Source organism: Wyeomyia smithii, chromosome 3, assembly GCF_029784165.1.
Source record: "Wyeomyia smithii strain HCP4-BCI-WySm-NY-G18 chromosome 3, ASM2978416v1, whole genome shotgun sequence".
NCBI classification, from domain to species: Eukaryota; Metazoa; Arthropoda; class Insecta; order Diptera; family Culicidae; genus Wyeomyia; species Wyeomyia smithii.
This window is the reverse complement of record NC_073696.1, coordinates 227,171,031-227,195,784: the sequence shown is the minus strand read 5'-3', so window position 1 is coordinate 227,195,784 and position 24,754 is coordinate 227,171,031. Positions and strand designations below refer to the sequence as shown.

The 24,754-nt window shown below is 39.6% G+C and overlaps 1 protein-coding gene across 4 annotated transcripts in view; it reads left to right on the top strand.

The window, feature by feature from the left end:
- Positions 1 to 24,754, top strand: part of LOC129727898 (uncharacterized) — a 126,983-nt gene that overhangs the window by 48,980 nt on the left and 53,249 nt on the right. For 3 of the 4 annotated variants that reach the window (XM_055686170.1, XM_055686166.1, XM_055686167.1), the window contains exon 3: positions 10,980 to 11,045. The exons of the other annotated variant lie outside the window; for it this stretch is intronic. The gene's annotated coding sequence lies outside the window, so the exon portion shown is untranslated. The remainder of the gene's footprint in view (positions 1 to 10,979; positions 11,046 to 24,754) is intronic. 4 annotated transcript variants of the gene reach the window in all.

The following is a 24,754-nucleotide window of genomic DNA, read 5'->3' as shown; positions in this document are numbered from 1 at the left end:
TAAAGTCCCAGAAGGAGTTCCCAGCACTGCCAGGAACATCTAAAACCCCAGTTGTTCCTTTTGCACATCCAGTTGATGAAACAAACTCTTGATTAGTGAAATTTTCTGACATTGTGGACTGGATTTTTGAAAATTTCAATGTACCCGATCCAATTAAAATTTTTCTTACAGCATTCCTCCCAACAGTTAGATCATTTTTGAAGCAGTTGACTGCCCAATGGCCCCTCCTTGAAGCGATTGTATCCTTCGATGCCTAATTCAACTGCGTATATGAAGGATTCTATCTCTGTCTTACAGTGGAATTGTAGAAGTATTTTACCAAAAATTGATTCGTTTAAAGTTTTGATAAATAAAAACAAATGCGATGCATTTTCCCTTTGTGAAACTTGGCTTACTTCAAATATTGATCTCAACTTCCATGATTTTAATGTTATTCGCCTTGATTGAGACACTCCATATGGAGGAGTACTTTTAGAGATTAAAAAGTGCTATTCTTTCTATCGTATTAACCTCCCCTCGATTCCAGGCATCGAAGTTGTCGCATGTCAAATGACAATACAAGGTAAAGAGCTTTGTATTGCCTCAATATATATTCCTCCCAGAGCACAGGTTGGGCAACGACTGCTCTTTGATTTAATAGAACTTCTTCCCTCGCCACGTTTGATTTTGGGAGACTTCAACTCTCATGGTGTGGCTTGGAGTTCCCCTTACAATGATAACCGCTCCTCTTTAATCTATAACCTTTGCGATGACTTCGACATGACTATTTTAAACAACGGTGAAATGACACGTATCCCGAAACCTCCAGCGCGCCCAAGCGCTTTGGATCTATCCTTATGTTCGACGTCGCTACGGTTGGATTGGACATGGAAGGTAATCCTCGATCCTCACGGTAGCGACCATCTGCCTATTCTTATATCAATTACTAACGGGTCAACTCGCATGCGACCAATTGACATTCCGTATGACCTCACACGGAATATCGATTGGAAGTTATACGAGGAAATGATTTCAAAAGCGGTCGAGTCGATTCAACATCATCCACCACTTGAAGAATACAACCTCCTCGCGGGCTTGATTCTCGACGCCGCGTTGCAAGCCCAAACGAAGAAATATCCCGGCGTAACGATCAAAGAACGGCCTCCCACTCCGTGGTGGGACCAAGAGTGCTCCGATGTCTACACGCAAAGATCCGACGCGTTTTTGGCCTTCCAGAAGGGAGGTATACCTGGCGACTATTTACGGTATTCGGAGCTTGATACCAAGCTTAAAAGCTTGGCTAAAGCAAAGAAACGCGGATATTGGCGTCGGTTCGTGAACGAGACGTCCAGGGAGACATCTATGAGCACTCTTTGGAACACAGCCCGGAGAATGCGGAATCGCGTAACGGTCAACGAAAGCGAGGAGTCTTCAAGTCGGTGGATATTTGATTTTGCCAGGAAAGTATGTCCGGACTCTGTTCCTGAGCAAAACATTGTTCGCGATGCGTCTCCGGGCCACGACGCGATAGAATCACTTTTTACGATGGCAGAATTTTCAGTTGCCCTCCTGTCCTGTAACAATAACGCGCCTGGGTTAGATAGAATCAAATTCAACTTGTTGAAGAATCTACCCGGCAATGCCAAGAGGCGCTTGTTGAACTTGTTCAATAAGTTTCTGGAGCAAAACATTGTACCGCAGGATTGGAGGCAAGTGAAGGTGATCGCCATCCAAAAACCAGGGAAACCAGCTTCTGATCACAACTCTTATAGGCCGATTGCAATGCTATCCTGTATCCGGAAATTGATGGAAAAAATGATACTCCGTCGTTTAGACCATTGGGTCGAATCAAATGGTCTACTATCAGATACTCAATTTGGCTTCCGCCGTGCCAAAGGAACGAATGATTGTCTTGCGTTGATTTCAACAGATATTCAGCTGGCGTATGCTCGTAAAGAACAAATGGCGTCTGCGTTCTTGGACATTAAGTGGGCTTTGATTCCGTTTCTATTGACATTCTTTCAGGTAAACTTCACCGACAAGGATTTTCTCCAATTTTGAACAATTTTTTGCACAATTTGTTGTCCGAAAAGCACATGCATTTTACGCACGGCAATTTGGCAACTTTTCGCATTAGCTACATGGGTCTTCCCCAGGGCTCATGTTTAAGCCCCCTTCTTTACAATTTTTATGTAAATGACATCGACGAATGTCTGGCAAATTCATGCACGATAAGACAACTTGCCGACGACAGCGTGGTCTCTGTTACAGGAGCCAAAGCTGCCGATTTGCAAGGACCATTGCAAGATACCTTGGACAATTTGTCTGCTTGGGCTCTACAGCTAGGTATCGAATTCTCTCTGGAGAAGACAGAGATAGTAGTTTTTTCTAGGAAGCATGAACCTGCTCAGCTTCAAACACAATTAATGGGTAAAACGATTTCTCAGGTTTTGGTACATAAATATCTTGGTGTCTGGTTCGACTCTGAAGGTACCTGGGGTTGTCACGCGAGGTATCTGATGAAAAAATGTCAACAAAGAGTGAATTTTCTTCGTACAATAACCGGACAATGGTGGGGAGCCCACCCAGGAGACCTTATAAGGCTTTACCAAACAACGATACTGTCTGTTATTGAGTACGGGTGTTTCTGCTTCCGCTCCGCAGCAAACACACATTTGATCAAACTGGAGCGAATACAATATCGTTGTTTGCGTATCGCATGCAATCGACCCATACGATGAGTTTGGAGATCTTAGCTGGAGTACTACCATTGAAAAACCGCTTCTGGAGCCTGTCTTCTCGTATTCTAATCAAATGTGAGGTCTTGAACCGTCCCGTGATTGAAAATTTTGAAAGGTTAATCGAACCTTATTCTCAAACCCGTTTTATGACATTGTATTTCAATCACATGTCCCAAAATATTAACCCTTCTTCGAATATTCCAAATCGTGTCGACTTATCAAATACTTCTGATTCTACTGTGTTTTTCGATACATCCATGATAGAAGAAACTCGTGGAATCCCGGATCATTTACGCGTGCAGCAGATCCCTAAATTTTTTTCCAATAAATTTCGAAACATCAACTGCGACAATATGTACTACACTGACGGATCACTTCTTGATGGGTCCACTGGCTTCGGTATTTTCAATAACAATTTAACCGTCTCCCATAAGCTCGATAATCCTGCTTCTGTTTACGTTGCAGAATTAGCTGCAGTTCAGTACACCCTAGGGATTATCGAAAAAATGCCCACGGACCATTATTTCATCTTTACGGACAGTCTCAGTTCCATTGAGGCTCTCCAATCGATGATGCACTCTCCGTTAAGCAGATGTTAAGCACTCTCCGTATTTCCTGGGGAAAATACGGGAACATCTGAGTACTTTATCCGAAAAATCTACTCAGATTACCTTATGCGTGGGTCCCTTCTCACTGCTCGATACCGGGTAATGAGAAAGCGGACGATATTTATGAAAGACCAATTGCCTTTAATGAATTTTTCGCATTTGTACGTCAGAATACGATCATCAGTTGGCAAAATTCTTGGACCAAGGGGGAACTGGGAAGGTGGTTACATTCCATAATCCCCAAGGTATCGACGAACCCGTGGTTCAAGGGGTTGGATGTAGGTCGGGATTTCATTTGCGTGATGTCCCGGCTTATGTCCAATCACTATAGATTTGACGCGCATCTCCGTCGTGTCGGGCTCGGGGAGAGTGGTATCTGTGCCTGTGGTGAAGGTTATCACGACATAGAGCACGTTGTTTGGTCATGCCCTGTGCACCGTGACGCCAGGTCTAGATTAATAGCTTCCCTGCAGGCCGAAGGTAGGCAGCCGGCTGTTCCTGTTCGTGATGTCTTGGCGTGCCGTGACCTATCCTACATGTCCCTTATATACGTTTTCCTGAAATCCATCCTCGCCCCAGTTTAGTCCTACCCCCTTTGCCTACATCCAACCAAACGACAAGAATACGTTAAGACTCCGGATCCGGAAACAGCAATCAGACCCGCACGATACTCTCAAGGCCCCATGGAAACAACCCAATATGCCATCTTGGCCCAGCAGCGGAACAAATTTAATATGCTGCTTACCTATGGCAATGAAAACCATCAAACAGCAAACCTGTGCTTTTAATGCAAAATATTCTAGCTTTAAGTTAGATTTAGTTTCAGCTCGTAGTCGGCAGCGAGGATAAAAAATTTGCTTTTAGTTATTAAGATACTTTAGAAAGTAAGCTACCAGATATAATTGGCGCCGTTAAACATTGAATTGTATTTGTGCCGTGTCAAATAAACTATGGATGAAGAAAAAAAAACTTCTGGTTGCTTCAAAGCAACCTAACCACCCAATATTAGTCTTTTTGTAATCGGGATGCTGCACAGAACAGCGTAGCGAAGTTTTCGAAATTAAATTCCCTGATATTCCCTGAAATATAACATTAATTTCCCTGATATTTTTCAGCATCCAGCACAGAAAAGTGCAACATGGATCAACGCACTTCGGAAATGGCAGTGAAAAAGGTATTGGGCGTGGATATCAAACCAAACGTTTTAACGCCAATAACCTTTTTCTTTAAATGGATACATCTCGAATGTTTTTGAGTTTTTCAAGATATTCCTTAATTTTTCTGGTCGAAAAATAAATTCTCTGACATTCCCTGATTGTCCAGGTTTCTTCAAGATTTCGTCACACTCACAGAGAGAGGCTCAAAATCTACCTCGAACGTTATTATGGAATTCCTTGTAAAAGTAAGAATCGTAGAATAAGTTAAGGCCAAAGAATTGCGTGCACACTAGCGCTCCGTCACGGTGAAATTTGTTAACCATCCAGAAGTCCCTAAACTTTTCAACAAGTTTGCTGAAGATCGCAACATTCTAGAAGGTCGAAGACGTGGGATTAATAAAGGTAAAAATATGACGAGTTTCGTGCTCACTAGCGCCACGTAACGGTTATATTATGCACTGCACTGTTCACCACTCAGAAGCCTTCGATCTTTTGAACAACTTCGCTTAACATCGCAACGAGCGATATCTGTCTATTCCAGGTGATGCTAAACTTTTTGGGGGGTGTTGTAATACTCAGAGAAGCTATTTCTAACTTGTGCTGTTCAAACAAATCGGGAAATCCAATTCTATTTAATTTTTCTTCTACTTAACTTTAGAAATTTTGTTTTCGTCAATAGGTCAATAAGTTGTACCCTCTGATTTTTATTTAAAATCTAAGATGTACCAGCCCAAACTTGTATGTTAATAATTACGAATAACCCGCGTAATTGAGCTAAATGAATATTTTTTAACGAAAAACTTCCATAGCAGAAGGGAAACAAAAAAAAAGCTGTTCAGAAGTGGAAGTGTGGGGTCGAAGGTTTTCACTCTAATCGACAATTAATATCAGAAAAACTCTCAATAGAGGGTCCTGCAATAGATCACAAAGACACCACCGACTCAGAAAGTAACCACATTAAGCTCTGCAATTTGGTGTTAATCTCTGAGTTATGAATTTCATTCCATTATTTCCAAGTGAAAAAAAAAAACACATTATAAATGTACCTATCCATACATATATTGTCCGGGCGCTCACACGGCACAGAAATCGCTAGCCACCACCAGCCGGACAGCTTTTGATGCAAATCGAACCGACCGGTAGCGGTATGCCGCACCGAAAGGCATTCGAGTTCCGTCCACGAACTCGCAATTAAAAGGATACACGATCGCAGTTTAATTTAGTTTCAATTATCCGTCCGCACACCAATGTTACACAGCGCCGCCAAGCCGCATGCAAGCGGGCGGACGGTTGGTTATCCAATCGCGGCTCAAGTGCACTTTTTTACTAACCCTGAGGCGAACAATAATTTCGCGCGTCTCTTTCGTGTGTTTGTAATTTTTTTGTTTCTTTGGTGTACAGACATGTTTTATTGCATCACGAATTGTTATTTTTCCTCCCGGTGGAAGCAGCAGCATCCACCGATTCGTGAACGAAGATGTTCCCCCAAAATCCTACCGCCCGAAGAAAAGTTAAATGGCATCGTCAAACCGATCGCTGATTGTGCTGTGGTTTTGGGAAAGCTTACATAAAACAAAAGATGTCGGTTTGGTTTTTTTGTGTGGCTTTCGCCGCACTACCGCCGACCAGAAACCGGTTCTCTATCCAATGTTTTCGAATTTGGGAATGTTATATACGACAGGACAAAGCTTGGCTGTAGCTTGCCGTGGCTACTGGCCAGTCATTTTCTCTGCGTATGGATGGATTTGATGTAATCGAAATTCGCACTGCAATTTCCGCCGCCATTAATGAATGGATTCGACTGAGCGATTTCCACTGTACATTCCCTTGAGGGGTACCGAGCCCTTGAGCCGTACCAGTAGTAACCAAAACTGAAACACAGCGTTCTCTCAATGGGACCTGTCGCGTCTCGATGGGCGAAGATAATCGTCTGATAAGAGCTTGAAAGGTGTTCTTCCCTGCCGGCCAGGAAAACAAACCTGTTATGAATCGATGAGATCCGGACAGCTTCGAACCGGTTTGGCTCGCTTGGCACTAAGAAATTGCTTTCCCGTGTTTGGACGAGAATGCAATTTTTTAGGTGTTGACGAGGTGCCTGCATTTGTCTACAGCGAATATTCTCTCTCCTCCTGTGAGTCATCGCGTAAAGAAGCTTTATCTTGTAGAGAAATAAAAATGACTTACTAATGTTATTTTTACAGTTTTGTTTGCTGAATGCCTCTCTTAGGTGCAGTTGATATCCATTTCCGATCCAAAGTGCAAAGACTTACAACTAGCAGACCATACCTGAGCGACCGGTTGCCCATTCAGAGACAGCAGTAGAGCAAATCGCAGAAATCATTCAACACTTTCCAGCTTCCGCCACGCTGGGACACGACGATGAGTTGCCATTTTTGATCCATAAGCGGATCAAACTACATAATCACGACCTAACTAACAACCGCGGACTCTGCTGACCTGCCCTCTTTAATTTCGGTGCGTTGTCCAACCGGTGTAGGGGTATGTCATAGTCGTGCGTAGGATTTTTGTTGCAGGGTGTAACCTGAACAATCTTCTTAACATTTCATAATTTAGATCAATTTTAATCTGAAGAACTTTTTTTTTACTGTTGTCTGCCGTTTACAGATTTCTGCCTCATTTTGAAGGAATTTTACTGTTACGACCGTCTAAACTTTATTTATGTATTTGTTTGACCATATGAACTTGATCTAATATCCTGATCTTGTTTTTTTAACTCTCTCATCAAAAGCGTGATTTATTTTACGCCTCTAAGGGAGTGTTTGAACCCCAAAAAAATCACCCCCGTGCACACGGCTATGGGGTATGCCATCAGCTCCATTAATCGACCAATGGATTCGGGTGGCGGAGGTACCTCCGTATTTACAGTTATGACGCGCCGAGTTCAGGCGTGCGCGAACGCAAATCGGTCGATTCTACAGAGTCATCGCCCATCATCAGCATCCTCCGCGCTCTACGGTTGTCTATAGCGGTCAGCAGGCCAGCAGTCGTCTGAACAGAACGAACCTTTATGACGTCTGTCTCTCGCTCTATTCCCCCCCTATTTCTTGACACGTGACGTGAAGTGTCGATTGGGTGCGGGGACTTGAAATTAAATTAGTGAGGGACTGTCATTATGCGAGCAGTTCGAGCTGCTAGAAACTGGTTCGAGAGTTTTGTCCAACATTGATGATCTTCATTTAGCGGAATGTGAATCTATCTTTATCGCTTTTTTATCGTCAGTCATACATCAGATCGTAATGATTGCTCTCCTAAAATCACTGATTCCGTAGCGTAGCTCGTCTTGTCCCGCATTGAACTAATGTGAACAACGCAAGAAAACTCGCCTGCCAGCACCGAGCAAAACTCCGGAATGGTCAGCTGAAATCTTCAAACAGGTTTTATTAATGCGGTGTCATAAATTTTCGTTTCGTTCAACATTTTTGGAATTCGTAATAACCGCCAATTGTGGGGCGTTCGAGAGTGGGGATAAAAAATTCGGTCGAGTGACGCAGCCAGCATACGACGGGAAACTAAATTTTCGCACCTTCCAAGTCGGACCGCGCACCATGTTTAGCAATCGTAACACAAATCTACTATATAAAAATGGAATTCCGTAACGCTTGATCTTATTGATATTATTCCCTCAGTCTCTGAGGTGTACAGTACTCATCATCATTTTGAATCGTTCTAAATCTACTATATAAAAATGGAATTCCGTAACGCTTGATCTTATTGATATTATTCCATCAGTCTCTGAGGTGTACAGTACTCATCATCATTTTGAATCGTTCTAAATCAAAAATAATAAGCGATGACATGTAGGTTTTTTAACATGAAAATGTTCGCTGATTTTCAGGAAAGACATTTGAGAAAAAATAATAGGTATCTAATCACTAAAACTTGAGATATTATTCACAAACCTACGTAAACATGCAAAATTATGACTTTCTGTGCTAAATTTGCCTCTAAACCAAAATTCAAAGCGATGACATATGATTCTTTTTCCACTAAAATGTTTGTTGATGTTCAGGGAAGACATTCGAGGAAAAATAACTGGTATCTGATTATCAAAACTTGAGATATTATTCACAAAACTACGTAAATCGTGCAAAAATATGACTTTTTTCGTCTGATGCTTAATTCGTCTCCAAATCAAAATTCGAAGCGATGACATGTGATTCTTCTTCCATTAAAATGTTCGTTGATGTTTAAGAAAGACATTTGAGAAAAAATAACAGGTATCTAATTACTAAAACTTGAGATATTATTCACGAAACTACGTAAAACCTGCAAAATTGTGACTTTTTATACTTAATTCGTCTCCAAATCAAAATTCAAAGCGATGACATGTGATTCTCTTTTCATTGAAATGTTCATTGATGTTTAAGAAAGGCATTCGAGAAAAAAATAGTTCTCTTATTACTAAAACTTGAGATATTATTCACGAAACTACGTAAAACATGCAAAATTATGACTTAATGTGCTAAATTTGCCTCTAAATCAAAATACAAAGCGATGACATATGATTCTTTTTTCACTTAAATGTTTGTTAATGTTCAGGAGAGCCATTTGAGGAAAAATAACAAGTATCTGATCTCTAAAACTTGCGATATTATTCACAAAACTACGTAAAACATGCGAAATTATGTTTTTTTTACTTAATTGGTCTCCAAATCAAAATTCAATGCGGTGATATGTGATTATTTTTTCATTGAAGTGTTCGTTGATGTTTAAGAAAGACATTTGAGAAAAAATAACAGGTATCTGTCTGGTAATCAAACTCGAGATATACTTCACGAAACTACGTGAAACATGCAAAATCATGACTTTTATGCTGAATTTGCCTCTAAATCAATCGAAACAGTAATCTGTGATTTTTACTATAATAAAATGTTCATTGTGTTAAGGAAACATATTCTAGGGAAAAATAATAGGTATCTGATTATTTGTCTGATTATTTGAAATTTAAATATTTTCCACAAAACCACATGAAAAATGCAAAACCATAATTTTTTAGGCTCAATTTGTCTCTAAATCAGAATTCAAGGTGATGACATGTGATTTTTTTCAATAAAATGTTCGTTGATATTCAGGAATGACATTCGAGAAGAAATAATAGTTATCTGATAACCGAAAATAGAGATATTATTCACAAAACTAAGTAGAACATGCAATATCATGAATATTTTGGCTCAATTTGTCTTTAAATCCAAATTCAAAGCTATGATATATGATTTTGTTCCTTTGAAATGTTTGTTTTTGGTGAGGAAAGACTTTTGAGTAAAAATAACAGATTTTTGATTACTGAAAATTGAGATATTATTCACAACACTACGTTGAACGAGCAAATTCATGAATATTTGAACTCAATTTGCCTCTAAATCGAAATTCAAAGCTATAATATGTAATTGTTCTTCATTGAAATGTTTGTTAATGTTCAGGAAAGACATTTGAGGAAAAATAATAGGTATCTTATTGCTAAAAGTTAAGATATTACTTTAAAAACTACATATGTTTGAAGATGATTTTCTGCATACAGAAAAACACATTGAATTACTCTTTTTGAAATTTATAAATATTATACAAATAATACATGCAAAATTTTGACTTTTTAGCATGAGCTTAGTTCGCCTGTAATTTTTTTTTTCAATAAAATGTTCGTCGTTCCTTCAACATCTGCAAATATTTTCTTGCAGAAGAATTTATGTTTTAATTTACACTATTACAATTTCTGATGTTTTCGTAGTTTTGTGAATAGTATCACATTACGGGATTCGAAATACTTTTTTGCTTTTTCTAAAACTAGATTTTGGGACATTTGGCTGGAAGAAAGGCCCCATTTCATTGGTTTAATCTTTTTTTTTTAATTTCTACGTAGTTATGTGGATCAAATTAACTTCTTCTCAGACGTGTTCCTTGGACACCAACAAATATTTTCGTTACAAGAATTCAAATGTTATCTCTTTAGATATGATTATAGAGGAGAACTAAGCATGAATGGTTACGCTAAATTCTTCTCACTTTGATTTCTTTCTTCTGAAAGTTACATAAAAAGAGGTTTTACTGTGAACGATTGACGAATATCCGGTTATCACCCGAATGTGGCATATTCGGAACTGTGATAACCCCACACAACATTTTCCAAAATAATGACTTCTGGTTTCAGGAAAATAATCTAAAGTGGTATTTGGCCAACCAGTTCAATACTTCCGAAACTTCCAAACTACATATGTCATTTTTAAACCCGAAACGGCGACTTACAGTTTCTGTAAAACATCCCCAAATCCGTATTTCCGTTCTGTGCGTTCTCAGAATGTTAAAATATTTAAAAAGATGATGGACGTATAAGATGTGAAATATTTTTGAAGTGAGCTGTGCTAATAATGCAATGAATCATACAAAATGATTTCTAATTTTGAAACTTTTGATCCCGAGCATCGCCGGGAACGTTCAGCTAGTGAATAATAATATCCTATTTTTGTTTTGGTTTGCAGATTCCGTCAAATCGATGTCGCTTGAACTGACCAAACTACATTCACTAGTTGGATAATTTGAATTAGGTAAGTCTAAAAAGTCTGACACTCATATGGCAGACCATACGCAAACAGTTCTGAAATGTAATTAAACAAGTCACTTCAATATTTGAGCTCAGAAAAAACCATCCTGACGATCTGAGCGATGATGAGATCAGTCTCATCACTATTTCCAAGAACGTGCATTCGAAAAAGACCATTTTGGATATCACTTTTAACCGAATGCTTGTAGCAGCGTTAGATGATGCGAGACGTGTTTGATTTCTGCGTCTGGAATTCTGCTCACGTGAATATTCCGGCGGAACAGCAAACCTCAAGGTCATCATGTCTCAGGTAGTTTTGCGAAAGAGGAACTGCGCTGTTGGGGAACTTCTCGGAAGATTCGATTGCCGCGTTGAATCACATTTCCAAATTTGACTGTGAAACTCCAAAATGAATAAATGAGCGGTTTATGTTCTTGGGTTTCGAGGAATGCGGTGGTAAACACAAATGTACCTGTGAGACGAATCATCACGACGGGATAACTGCATTATGAGGTTTAATTGGAGATTGGAAGTGGAATGTTGAATTTCGATTTGTTAATCTGCAGTTTTTTCTTCTTATGTTGTCTGTCACTGGAAAGATTTATGGGTAGTCTGAAGGGTTTCGATGTCATTGGAAGTTCTCATTATTCATAACACTGAAATATATACTGTATCCAAGGGATGTGAAATATTCGTAAAAAATTAATTTTCGATGCAAATAAATCTTCACACGAGCCTGTATGTAACAGATCAAAGTTGATTTTTTTTTCTCATTCATGCAATTCCACAAAAAGCAGGTAACTATTTTTACCGATGATCTGGCAGAAACTTTGCACAGATGTTTCTATGGGTTAAAAAATTATTTTGTGCTATTTTTTTTATCACGGCTCATTTTTGAGAAGGGCTTATGTGAGAATGCTATCGATGATTACAATTTTTTTAGAGGCAAAACGGTTTTGTCGATCAGTGTTGGCAAAGTTTAAGTTAATAATTTTGTCCTTCAGAAAATATATACACCGCTAAAGAAGTTTGTTTCGAATGCTCGTACATTTCTCTGGACGCTGCTCATGAGATCTTGGGCGAATCCTTGCCCGTCTTTCTTACACAATTTCTCCCAGTTTTGCTTCAAAGCTTCATTGGTTTTGAATGTTTTTCCGCTTTTTTCCATCCCGCTTTTCCGCTTTTTCTTCTTTGTCGCCAAAACTTTTCGATCGAACGAAGTTCCGGGGAATTCGGCGGGTTCACTTCCTTTGGGACCACGATTTGTACCAATCCATTGCAGGCTTGGCGTAATGGCACGAAACGAGATCCGGCCAGAACAATGTGAGACCACCGTGGGGAAGGGCAGCAAGCACTTCTGCAAGCATTCGTCTCGATGAATCTGCCCGTTTATGTAGCCGGTTGTAACGAACAGCTTGCTATACCGTCCGCGCTCGGACACTTCTTCGCGAGTTAGTCCGTCTTTCTCTTCCGGAACTTTTCCGAAACCTCCATGCGGGATGTACCGACAAAAAAACTCGAGGCCGGGGATTTGTTTGGTGTCCGCCTTGGGGTATGTCTCGTCGTCAACCTGGCTTGACCTGCCACTGACGGTACAGCTTCTGTGCACGCTTTTTGGTCACCGTGTCACATCTGCCTCCACTATAGCTGTAGTCAAGTTATCATTCACCCAGTAGATAGTTAAGTCAACCGAAAATAATTTAAATGCTCCTTTTCCAATACAGCATTTCATGCCATTAATGTACAATATAAAAAACAAAGAACCTAACACACTTCCTCGAGGAACACCTAGGTCATTCAACCTTAGTTCTGATAGTGAACCATTCTGAAACATTGCTACGAATTTCTATTTTCTGTAAAACGAGAAGAATTTGCTGCCTATCAAAAGTTTCGATGGTTCTTGTGAAGTCCAAAAAAACTGTAACTGCATATTTTACTTTATCTATATTCCACTTGCGTAGTTTAAAATTTGTCGCAGATTCCGTATAATGATTTTAGTTTTGAAACCCCAACTCTTCTGGTATTAGCGTTCTTGACATGTCTGACATGTTTGACATTTTTAACAGTTTTGATACATTTTGGGAGCTTAAAATCAATTCGATGACCTTTGAGGTTTTGGTCATGTCTGGAGACCAGCAGTTGATTTCCGAAGACCAGAGCATTTTGTTTGTTTGTTGTGGAATTAGACTACTGCGTCCAATGTTTAGAACTATTGTAGTATATCCCCCTTACTATACGTGCTATATAGGATACCCAGTCACACACTATTGATCGAGTGATGACCGGTTGCCACGGCACGCTCCCAGTCAGGTATAATGTGCTTAATAAAGCCAATTACCCTCCGAGGATTAGCAGACCAAATTTCACGCAACCCTCGTTGAGAAATTTGATTCTGCTCATGTATAATGCACCACAGCTGCATAGCAGATGTTCCGAGGTTTCACTTTCTATGCTGCAAAAGCGACAAGTATCGTCTTGAACCCGACCAATGTTCTTTAGATGATACTTACTCGGACAGTGCCCTGTTATTAGTCCTGTGTAGATACAGAGCGCCCACTTATTAAGCTCTAATAGCTTTTTGGTAATTTTTGTGTTTAGCGTTATTTCCCTTTTTGACTGGTGACATCCTCCGACAGCCATCCAGTCTGATGTCACCCGTTGTTCTTCCCAGTATTTAAGTTCCTTTTTTATTGTACAGTTTGAAATGCCACCAAAGGGTTCTGGACTAATAAATTGAGAGGTGGAACCTTGTTTGGCCAGTTCGTCTGCTTTTTCATTGCCTTCAATTCCGCAGTGCCCTGGAACCCAGTACAGATTGACAGAGTACGACACAGGCTCCGCAGAGAGAGAACGCACTCCCAGACAATTTTTGACGTGCATTTGGAGGCACATTAAGCCTACAGCGCCGCTTGACTATCAGAGAAAATGCAAATATTCGCATGTTTGTAATTTCTCCTTAAGCAAACGTTAGCACATTCGATTATAGCGTAAATCTCTGCTTGGAGAACATTAGAGATGGTTTGAAAACCCGAAACCCGAGTTCGGGTCGGGTCCGAGTTTGAAAATATTTAAATTAGGGTTAGGTGAAAAAATAATATTCGGGCTCGGGTTTAAGAATGTCGTGTTCAGGTCAATTTGGGTTTGCAAACCGGAAACCAGACTACGAAATCTATGAAATGTCGGGTTTAGGTTTCACAATTTCGGGTTCGAGTTTCATAGAAATCAATTTTTCGCGGTCGGGTCGAATTCGATTTTGATCGGAGAAAAAAGTTTCGGGTTCGGGTCGGGTTTGAAAAACATCAAACCCGACCATCTCTATGAGAAAAACATGCTTAATTCCCCCAAAAAGTGGTATTTCTGGAACTAGGATGACTCTTAGATACCGGAAATCGATTTTCAACAACGTTTTGAAACTGGGGACTTCCGGTTTCTGGAAACTAGCGAAAATTTCTTTCTTTTTCCGGTTTCTGGAAATCAGCGGACTATTTATTAAAATATGCATATTTTCGGAATCAAGGTGGCGTTCAAAGGCCAGATATCGACGTACAACGCTATTTTTAACTCCTGGTTTTATGAAAGCTGGGTAAAAATTTCAGGATAATGCTCAAATAATTCTCTACATTGATATTTCCGAAGCTGAGATGATGCCGAGAAACAAAAAAGATATCTTATGATGTCTTACGCCATTTTGGTTTGTGTAAGGCTGTGTAAAACAACTGTGTATCTAGATTCCAGAACCGGAACTACAACCGAAAACTTTAAATAGACTTATTATGTGCTTTTGAAACCCAAGATGGCGTCTACCGTTATCTACCTTTAACGACCTTTAGTTTAAGGCTGATGGAAATGTGAAATTCTCTCCGTTAATTATTCTTCCAGAACCGATAGCATGCATCATAGCGGAGACTGGTGTACGGTGCAACTTTTCAATCCGAGATCGAATTCAATTTGCGAAAGGCTAAAAACACCATCTGAAAATCGATGTCCAAGAGATTGATAGAAATGATGTAAACAAATTTGCCACACCTTCTGTACCCAATATTTTTTTAAGAAAAGATTTTCATTTAAAGTGAAACGACATTTTCCAGTATTCTGCACACAAAACTAATCATCGTTGTTTCTTTTGATAACTAATATTTATACTAATTAGTTTGAGTAGAAAAATTTAAAGCGGATAATATTGCTGTTTGCAAATAAAAATCGGCTACATTTTTATTTGCAAACAGTAATACAATGACACGGCTTATGAACACGTTTCATGACATATTTATTGCATAATCTGATAACGGAGAGTTCAAACAACCGGTTTAAGATTTGATCAAGAACATCGATCGAATAAGATAATGTCCCATCCATAAATTACGTAACGCTCATAGGGGAAAGGAGAACCCTTGAGCGTTACGAATTGTTACATAGGAAAGGGAGGAGTAAAAACTGTGTTACGTTACAAAAAATACCTGAAAAGGGAATAATTTTATTCCAAAGAACGAGCACTTTTATTAAGCAAATTCTTTACATAATTTATTTGAAGGGGCAGGTGTGGCGTCACGTTTTGTTGGTATGGGCGGTGGAAGTAAAAAAAAATGGGTTTTTGCGTAACGTAATTTTCAGGCGTCGCCTAAGAGCTTCAGAAATCTATGTATATATTGTATAAGGTGAGGTGAAAAAGTGTAACGAAAAGTAACTGATTGGAAGGGAATGGAGAAGGTGGGAAGGTGAGTCGGTGGCTGATTTGAAATAGAAAGTGTTTTACATGAATAGTTAGAGATTGTGATGAAGAATGCTAGAAGAGGTGATGCAATTAATTGGTTATGGCGGAGCGACGAAGTAGAAGGGAGAGAACATGAGAAAGAGGAGAGATAAGAAAATGAAGAAGAAAAATGGAAAAAGAGAAAAGAGAAAAGAAAAAATGAAAATAAACGAAAAGAAAAGTAATTAGAAAGCATAAGTGATATCCAGAGGAAGAGAGAGAGAAAATGTCGGAGCTGATTTGTAGATGATTTAAACCTAATTTCGGCAAAAAGAGATAAACTAAGAGAATGGAGAGGATTTTTTTGTGTAATTATTTGCTGAAGGTAAAATTCATTTACATTTAGAATTCGCAGATAACCTCGCAACGTGATTCAATCAGGACAAGGAATATCAATTTTCGAGTTCAACCAGTCCCCAGTAACTTCTAAGTCACCAGAACCACAAGAGCTGATATTGAACCTCGAGTAAGATCGGGTACTCAGCTAGTGATCAATAACGACGAATCCTCTTTGGCTAATTTTCTGATCGAAATACCACTTATGGTGCCCCATTTGTGCACAATTCGTTGATTTTGGTCGAGAAAAAAAGGCCGCACATTTTAAAGCTTTCACGAAAAATGTTCAAAATCATCTGTTAAACCAGGACACCGCCAAAGTTTGGCTAAATGCTGCACGTTATTCAAAATGGTGGTAATTATTAGTGTATTTAGAATTTTCGGAACCGTATAGTGACATATTTGACATATACGACATTTTTGGCATATGAGCAACTCATGTTGAGACCGACTCAATATTTACATAAAAAAGTTGAGAACGATTCAAGTTATGTTTGTTTGAAAGCTATATAAGTAAAGAAACTGCGTTTGGGTATCAAATTGATGAACCCCTCGTTAACTGAAAATTAATACTTTTTTTGGACCATTCATTTTTAGTGAAAACTGGGTTCACTAAAATTGCTCTAACTCTTCGATTGCTTTATATATTTTTTTGAACTAACATACTATTAGATGTGGAGAAGATAGGGAATTCTAATAAAAGCATTGAAGTTGATGGTCGCCATATTGTATTCCCCATATTACCCTACCTTTTTTTATCTATTGAGTTTGAGAAAATTTGCTTAAAATTTTTGATTAAATTTTACTCCCCTGCCTCCTCATGTCACATTTTGTCACACATTGACGACCCCTCCAGGAGAAGTACGTCACGTCACAGCAACTCCCCTCCCCTATTAAAAAAATTCTACCGTGAGTGTCCCAAAAGCGCGTAATCGTAGATTCAAGATTCGAATCCTGACAAAATAAGGTCATTTGTTCAGTAACTTCCGCATTTTTATTCTCAGGCTTCCTATAATTTCTTCGCGCAAAAGTTTGATAGTGCGAACCCACATCGATATTGTGCGAAATCAATGCAACTTTTTGTTATTCTCGCTTGTTTTCCGTTGGTCTAGTTCCGCCACTGTTGTTGTGCCAATCACCGACGCCCGGGGAGGCGACTCCACCCAGGACCCTAACTTACAACTCGTTGATAACCGGGCCGGCGCTAACGGCTTTACTTCTCTATGCGATGAAAGGCGTGATCCCAGAGATTTTTCGTCTCAGAAAATCTCCCGGTGTAGGCTAGAATTTAATCTAGACCAGTTGGGTTGGTGTTGTTAGTGGATTACACCACCCCACAACCATCGACACCTATGTCGGTGTTGGGATTCGAACCCAGGCCACCAGCGTGCTTGGCGGAGATGTTACCAACTACACCAGGCCCCCCGCCACAATGCAATTTTTGATTAGGTTTGAAACCTCTTGTATTTAAGCATTGACGCATTCTTGATGTAAACATACAATGATGATTTTCTTGTGTTTTGGTTGGTGTTTTGTCTTGTAGCAGTACTGTTGCTTGTAGCGATGTTCATCATCAGTCATCAGTCTTAATTAAATTCCAATAGCAGATTCATAAATTAAAAAAAAAAGAAAAAAAGAAGATTGTCAATAACTATTCGCATATGCTTAACCTACGAGACATCAAATTATTCTAGACTTATGAAAGGAAACTTTAGTTAACCTGTTGGGATGAAGGAGTTTTGTTCATTTTTTGTATAAAGAGGTATCACAGTCAGTGCTGATAAAAGTCATTTTCCCCAGCATAATTTTTCGAAAATTACAGCCAATCATTTTCAATTTTCACTTCCAATGATCGTAGCACTCCTTCAGATACACTAGATTTTCGTCCTAGTAGCGTGCTGTTATACTCAGATGAAATAGATCGCGCGCATCGTTCACGGTTACGGAATAAAATTTGACGACAAATCCAACCAAATGATTTTCACTTCAAAGCGAAAAAGAAAAACAAACAGTCCACTCAACCAAAATAAACCTAACCGAAACACTTTTTCACTGACACTGACCGATGCCTTGACAATCTTTGTTAACTGATAAACTGATTTTGTTGTCTCGCTTTCATCGCATGAAATATAATGAGGTGTTTTGACAGTTCACTTCCATGCAAAAAGCGGGAAAGGAGAACTCTGAAAGGATTGTAAAAAAATAACGTTTATGGAAGGTTTTTTTCACTTTCATTCAAGAGTGTCGACAAATATCAACCCTGATCACAGTAGACGGTTGGTGTCTATTCGTGGCGTCTGTGGTTGTCGTTTTCGACTTTAAATTTTTCATTGATTTCCACTTCTAAGCAATAAAATGATAATGATAACTCAAGTAATAATTACCATTGCTTTGGAGATGTTTTGTATTTGAATTTAAAAATCACAAGACGGTTGTGTGCAAAGCCACGACCGCAAGGTTGAAGTAGAATACTTTTACAAGAAAGATAACCCGGCTGCTTGCGTGTCAGTCATTTTTTTTAGCGAATGTTCGCAGTATTGAAAATTCTGTGCAAATCAAGTTGAAGTACCACTCAATTTAAGTTTGCACATATAAATACGACCTCACTGAACAGGAAAACAACAAACTCTTGCGGTGCAAACAAGTTTCAACAGTCAAAGTATGTGTACATGTGTATTCAAATTAAGATAATTAACTTTCTGTTAAAGCTCAGAACGAGAAAATATTAAATCTTCAATTCATTTGTTTGGTTGTCCTAAAAAGGACAGTTTGTTGTTGAATTTAAAATCGGATATGACGCTGATTGCATCTCTGTGTTCCGTCGATAGCGGGAGTTATGGTGAACTTGCGTATGACGAAGGCATCGTATTACCTGTTTTATTGAATGGGAGAAAGAGGAATATTGTAAAATTTTGTAAACATTTAACTCAAACAATATTACCAAATCGTAGTCAGGCGCTCTGACAACAAAGTTGAAGGCTGTTTTCACACTGAAAATCAGATAGCCAGCAGAAGTTTTGATTGCCAAAATCCAGAATGCCGAACAGCCGTAAAGAGAGCTGTTCATTTACCTGCGGCAAGTTTCTCGCCCCATCGCTCGCGTTCGCGTTCACCATGGCAGAGGCCTAACTGTCTTTGTGAATGCGTTCTAACAGGGCAGTTCGTTATTCAAAGTCGGTTATGCTGATCGCAGCCTTTGCGCTGCCCCTACAGTGGGGAGTTTATTAAATAAAGCAAACATTAGACAACTACAACAGAATTTGAATGCATCCCGCACAGATTGTCTGCTTGTGTTGATGCCAGAAAATTATTAACCTTCAATTACTTGTTTATTTGCCTTGAAAAGGGCATTTTGCGGTTCAAAATCGGTTGCTGATCGCAACCTTTGAGCTGCTCTAACAGTGGGAGAATTAAGATACACGGACAACATGCACTGTGGAAGCTATTTCACATTCAGTAAATTAGACGGGTGCGACAGATTTAAATTGCTAGGATCCAACACAGAATGCTTGCTTGCGTTGTCAAAAATTATTAACTTTCAATGACTTCTTTATTTGCCTTGAAAAAGGCATTTAGATTTTCAAAATTGGATTTCCTGATGGCAATCTTCATGCTGCCCCAACACGGGGGGAATAATGGCAGTCTGGCGACACACGCTGAGAAGAACCGCGCTGCTCCTGAGACGTGGTGACCTACCACAGGGCTAGTGCTGCTGCTAAGGAAGGATGACTGCTGTTGTCGCTGTCTAGAACTATTATGAGCGGCTTCGGCCGAAACAGGCTCTTATATAGGCCAAATAGCATGTTTTCAATTTCAAGGTATATGATTCTGTCGACCGTGCTTGGGAAGCAATCACATAACGACCAATCAGAGATCGAATTTTTCGTTTTGACAAGGCTTGACTATTTTCAATAGTACAATAGTGTGAATAATAAAATTACAATTATCTTCTTTTGGGAAGAATCTTAGAAGATTCTCCAATCTATCGCTGCAAGAACGAAGGAAATCCATCGAATAATAACCGATTTATAAGCATTTGAAATTGGACATATTTTTCACTTTTTTCGGTTTTAGATTTTCATTTCACATCCCTATGTAGCCGAACTTCCTGAGAGAAGTATTCTACTTCAAAAACTCATTACGGATAAGAACAGTATGAACAAATTGAAATTAAAACATACCACTCGGGAGAAACTGAACTCAAGCGGGTCAATCAACAATGAACAAACACTACTCTCATAGCTCAGAATCTAGTTTCTACGCTACTTCCCAATTAAGCAAATCAACGTGCAAGCGACAGCGCGCACCTGATAACAGAGTGTGTAATACCGATGGAAAACGAAAGCTATACCGTTGCAACCCGATTAGGAAATTGATTTTCCACCGGGCCACTATTGTATGCTAACGCGAACGCCCAGCATATTAGATTTCATTACGCGCCCGGTTCACACGCTCACGACGCAACATCGCTGCCGAACTCTCGCCGTGGGCTCAATCTTGATACCGCGGTGCCCCCTTCGATTTCCGTCGTTTCGCTCCGCACTAGTATCGCACAAAAGTCGAGAAATCTCGAACCATTTCGGCAATACTTACTATAGGTACAGATTGCGTGCTTGTGCTCTCGTTTATCGCAGACTCTCGCACGAGAGATCGATTTCGAGTGCACACATTCCGCGAAAAGGTGCGAGCCGGTAAGCCCTGCCGCGTCGTCTGCATTGTGCACGGGTATGGGTGTATCAGTTCAGGGTGTGCTAATTTCATTATGGCTGTACTAATGTGAAAAATTCCATCATTGCGATCACATGTGCACGAGTTGATTCCAACCAGCGTAGGCCCGCGCCCGTCATCTGATTAGTTACTGACTCACGCATGAATGTGTTTTTACTTTTGACTGTCTCAGAACCAAACAGAATAGCGAAAAGTTGCAGAGTTGTCAATGGCCACGTTTAATTAATCAAACATCAGTCCAAAGTCGTTGCAAACGGAATCAAGGAGTGACGACCTTCGCAGCGTGCTCACACACAACTGAGAACACGGCGGTTGGATGAATCACGGCTTACGAATTTGTTTTTCGAAAGCTAAAGTCCTCAAATCGCACCCGACCTCGTGTTCGTACCACTTCACGCCTGTTGGGAGTGCCGCTAGTTTGACAGAGCCATGACAAATACACGGGTCGTTCTGAACTACTGCAGCTTTCGGACCGTCTGAACGGGAGATTTGTTGGTTGATATTGCGATTACATTAATTTCAACCATAACTCCTAGAACCCTTTTTCTGCCTATAATGAAGAAATTATATATGGCATTGGATGCATTTCAACGAATGATTAACTCAATTTTGTATTGTGATGTTTCCCGCCAGTATCGTACAGAATGTAAATTTTTCATGTTGCTTCGTACGTACGTTTTAAAACGCAATCCCTCTCGGAAGCTGCAATTAATTAAGTACTCACCAAATGAAGACATAATTAGGTGCAATTAACATCAGCAACATTATGCGAGTGACTGCTAAAACCAAACCGAAAGCGACGCTCTTGGGGGCGCAAGTTTTGATGTGATCATAAAACTTTACCTAATAAATATTGTTTCCGGGAGCGATCGATCGTTGGCGACAAGTTGCCAGCGATTTCATAAGTAAATTTCTCCAAACACAATCCGTTTCCCCCGGTTTTCACCGCAGCCTTAGGACATCAGCTATCAATCTCTGACCAGCAGTGGTAGATTGTGTAAGTCAAACACCGAACACCAATCCGCTCGTAATGAATGTCACACAATATCCACTGCTGTGCTGCATTCTGTTTCCTGTCCTATGACATCATTGCGAGTGATTTCCTTTTAATTGATTTCTTTCTCTCATCAATCAAAGCCCAATTAGTTTGCGTCAGAAAAATTGCGAAAGTTATTACGATTCTTGCATACCGTTCGGAAATGGTTGCAATTACCCTATCTATTAGCTGGCTTCCGAACTCGGAGCAGATCTCACAAAGACCCAGTAGCCGGCAACCAACTTCTATCGTCATGCACGCTTCGCTGAGCTGCCGTGTAATAGGATAATAGTGGTAGTGCAGCCATAATAATGTGTTAATAATCAAAAATCTTTTTTTTTTTCGGTTATGGTTTCTATTTGAACTCTCCAATTGCATCATCACCCATATAATGTCTGCACGAAAGAAGTCGGAAGCTGTGTCGACGATTGCGGCTGTCGTTCACATTCACTGTCGAGACTTTTCGATGATGCACCCTGCTCACATACTTCAGCATCGCATGTGCATGAATGTTTACGCAAAAAAAGTGGTCAGCGCGATGGCGAAACGGTTAAGAGGTAAACGGATTGGTAATTTGGTTGTCCCGCTTTCAGGTGTACGCCAAACTGACCCAAAATGTATCCACGCGGGGTGCACTATATGCAAACTCCAATTACCAAAAAATGTAATAGTTTTTTGCGCTTCCAAGCAGTGTTTAACCGTATAACCGAAATTTTGTTGAGCAATTGAATAACTATAGACTCCAGACAGAAACAAAAATTTCAGCGTCGCCCATAATCGTTTTTCAAACCATAATATTATGGTCCCCACGTGATTGCGCCCTCCACACCTTCTACTTGGTTGGGTCGGCATCACAGTCACAGAATAAATTCACTTCGACGGAGTGGAACTCTCGCTACGAGAGTTTGCTTCTCGCAATAGAAGCGGAGCCTCACAGCTCACGGTGTGAAACTCGATAGCTTGATATTCAGGAATGCGACGACGACGACGGTGGTTGTGCAATGAATAGTTGTTGTGATGATTCGAATTTCTTGGGGCGCGGATCTTTCAAGGCCTAAAGCGATCCTAACATTATTGGCGAGTCGGAAAGAGAGGGAGAAAAAAATGGTTTTAGACATCCAGCGCGGAAAAAAATTGGGAAGACGAGCAAGTTTCCCGTCCGATGACTAATTCAAGTCTCCGAAAGGGCGTCTTTCGTGAGACGAATCAGACCGGTTTTTCGCTCTACAATGTAAGCCTATATGCATTGGAAGTCGTTCTTCAACGGCTGAGTTCTATGTTTTGCGGGAATAACAGAAAAACAGCTATACTGTTCTACAGTATTCAATGTTTTTTTTTAGAATATTTACTCTTAATTCTTTCCACCAGTTGCGCTCCGAGGTGCTCAATTTTTGTCTAAAGTTTAGAAAACAGCTGCTTATATATTACTACGTTATAATGACCAGAAATGCAAGCAGTGAAAACACTCATTCATACAAGAAATCGCTGTCATATTAGCTGGAACGAATGTTAATACAACACAGAAAAGTACTTGCTCTAATCAGACGACTACCTTAGAAATCAATCGAACTCCCGCACTAAGCTGTAAATTGGACCTAAGAGAGTGGAAAATCAGACGAATCAATTTCCCACCCTCAGCAGATATAGACAAACTGCTACCGATTACCTACTTTGTATTTTCGATCTCGGGAGAAACCCAGTTTGTTGCTCATAGGGGGCAATTTTCATTTCGCTAAGCGTAGGCGAAATTTACTGTTGCTGAAGGTAAATGAATAACTGCGTTCGGTACATTCACTGTTTGATTTAACCTTCTGACAGTTGTATTTTTTTACCGTACAATGATTAAAAGGCTTATTTATCTATCTCGAGAGATGAATATAGATTTTGACGGTGATAATTTGCTCCATTATTTTATTTATTCACAAATTCAATAAGTCTGTTGTCAAATTGACTAAAACAATTTGTTCGTCCAATTTTCAAATTTAATTATTATTTTGTAAGACTTACTTTATCACTTTGTTCGTTATCTATTTGAAAATGCGCTAATATTTCATTGCTTAAAACTCAATTTTTGAGTGATTTGAAGTTACAGTTTCATTTTCTGCCAAATACAAAGTTGGTAATCATTAGAAATGGAGAGTTAAAAATGGAAAGTCAATCATCAATACTCAACAGCGCAGTGAAGCGAGTGAGAAGCAGAACATTTCTTCTCTGTCTTCTTTAATGCAAATTTCTAATGCAAAACCAGCCGACGAAAGCTGCTGCCTAAATAGTCCGATACCCTAATTGAAATATTTGTTTTTGGCCCTACGCAACCAACGCAATGCATCTTGAAGCAATCGTCTTCGTGCTCGTGAGTAGGAGAGTAGATGCGAGTAGGAGAGTGTACGCGAGTTTGGGCATATGATTTCGGGAGCGAATACGAGCAAGGAAGAAAGCTAAAAAGAACGAGAAATAGCTTGAATGGAGAATACTCCTGTGTGTGATATCGGCAGCAACGAGAACCTCACTTGCGTTAAAGCATGCTGTTTATGAGCGGGATTAACAACACTGATATTCAATGGGTACAGTTAAAAAGTCAAAATGCTAGAAATTTTAAAAATTTCAGCAATTTGGCAAGTCAAGCAACTCAAAAAGTAGAAAAACTAAGAGTAGAATAGTCAAAACGTCAATGAACGAAAAGATCAGAAGGTTCACAAAAAAGATCGAAAATATTAAATGCAAAATAAGTAAGAAAAGAAAATAAAGTAGTAAAAGACAAAAAGTAAAAAGTAGAAAGGTCGAAAAGTCGAAAAATTAAAAAGTCTGAAAATTACTCGGTCATAAATTTGAAACAAGATCGAAAATTTGGAAAGATGTTTTA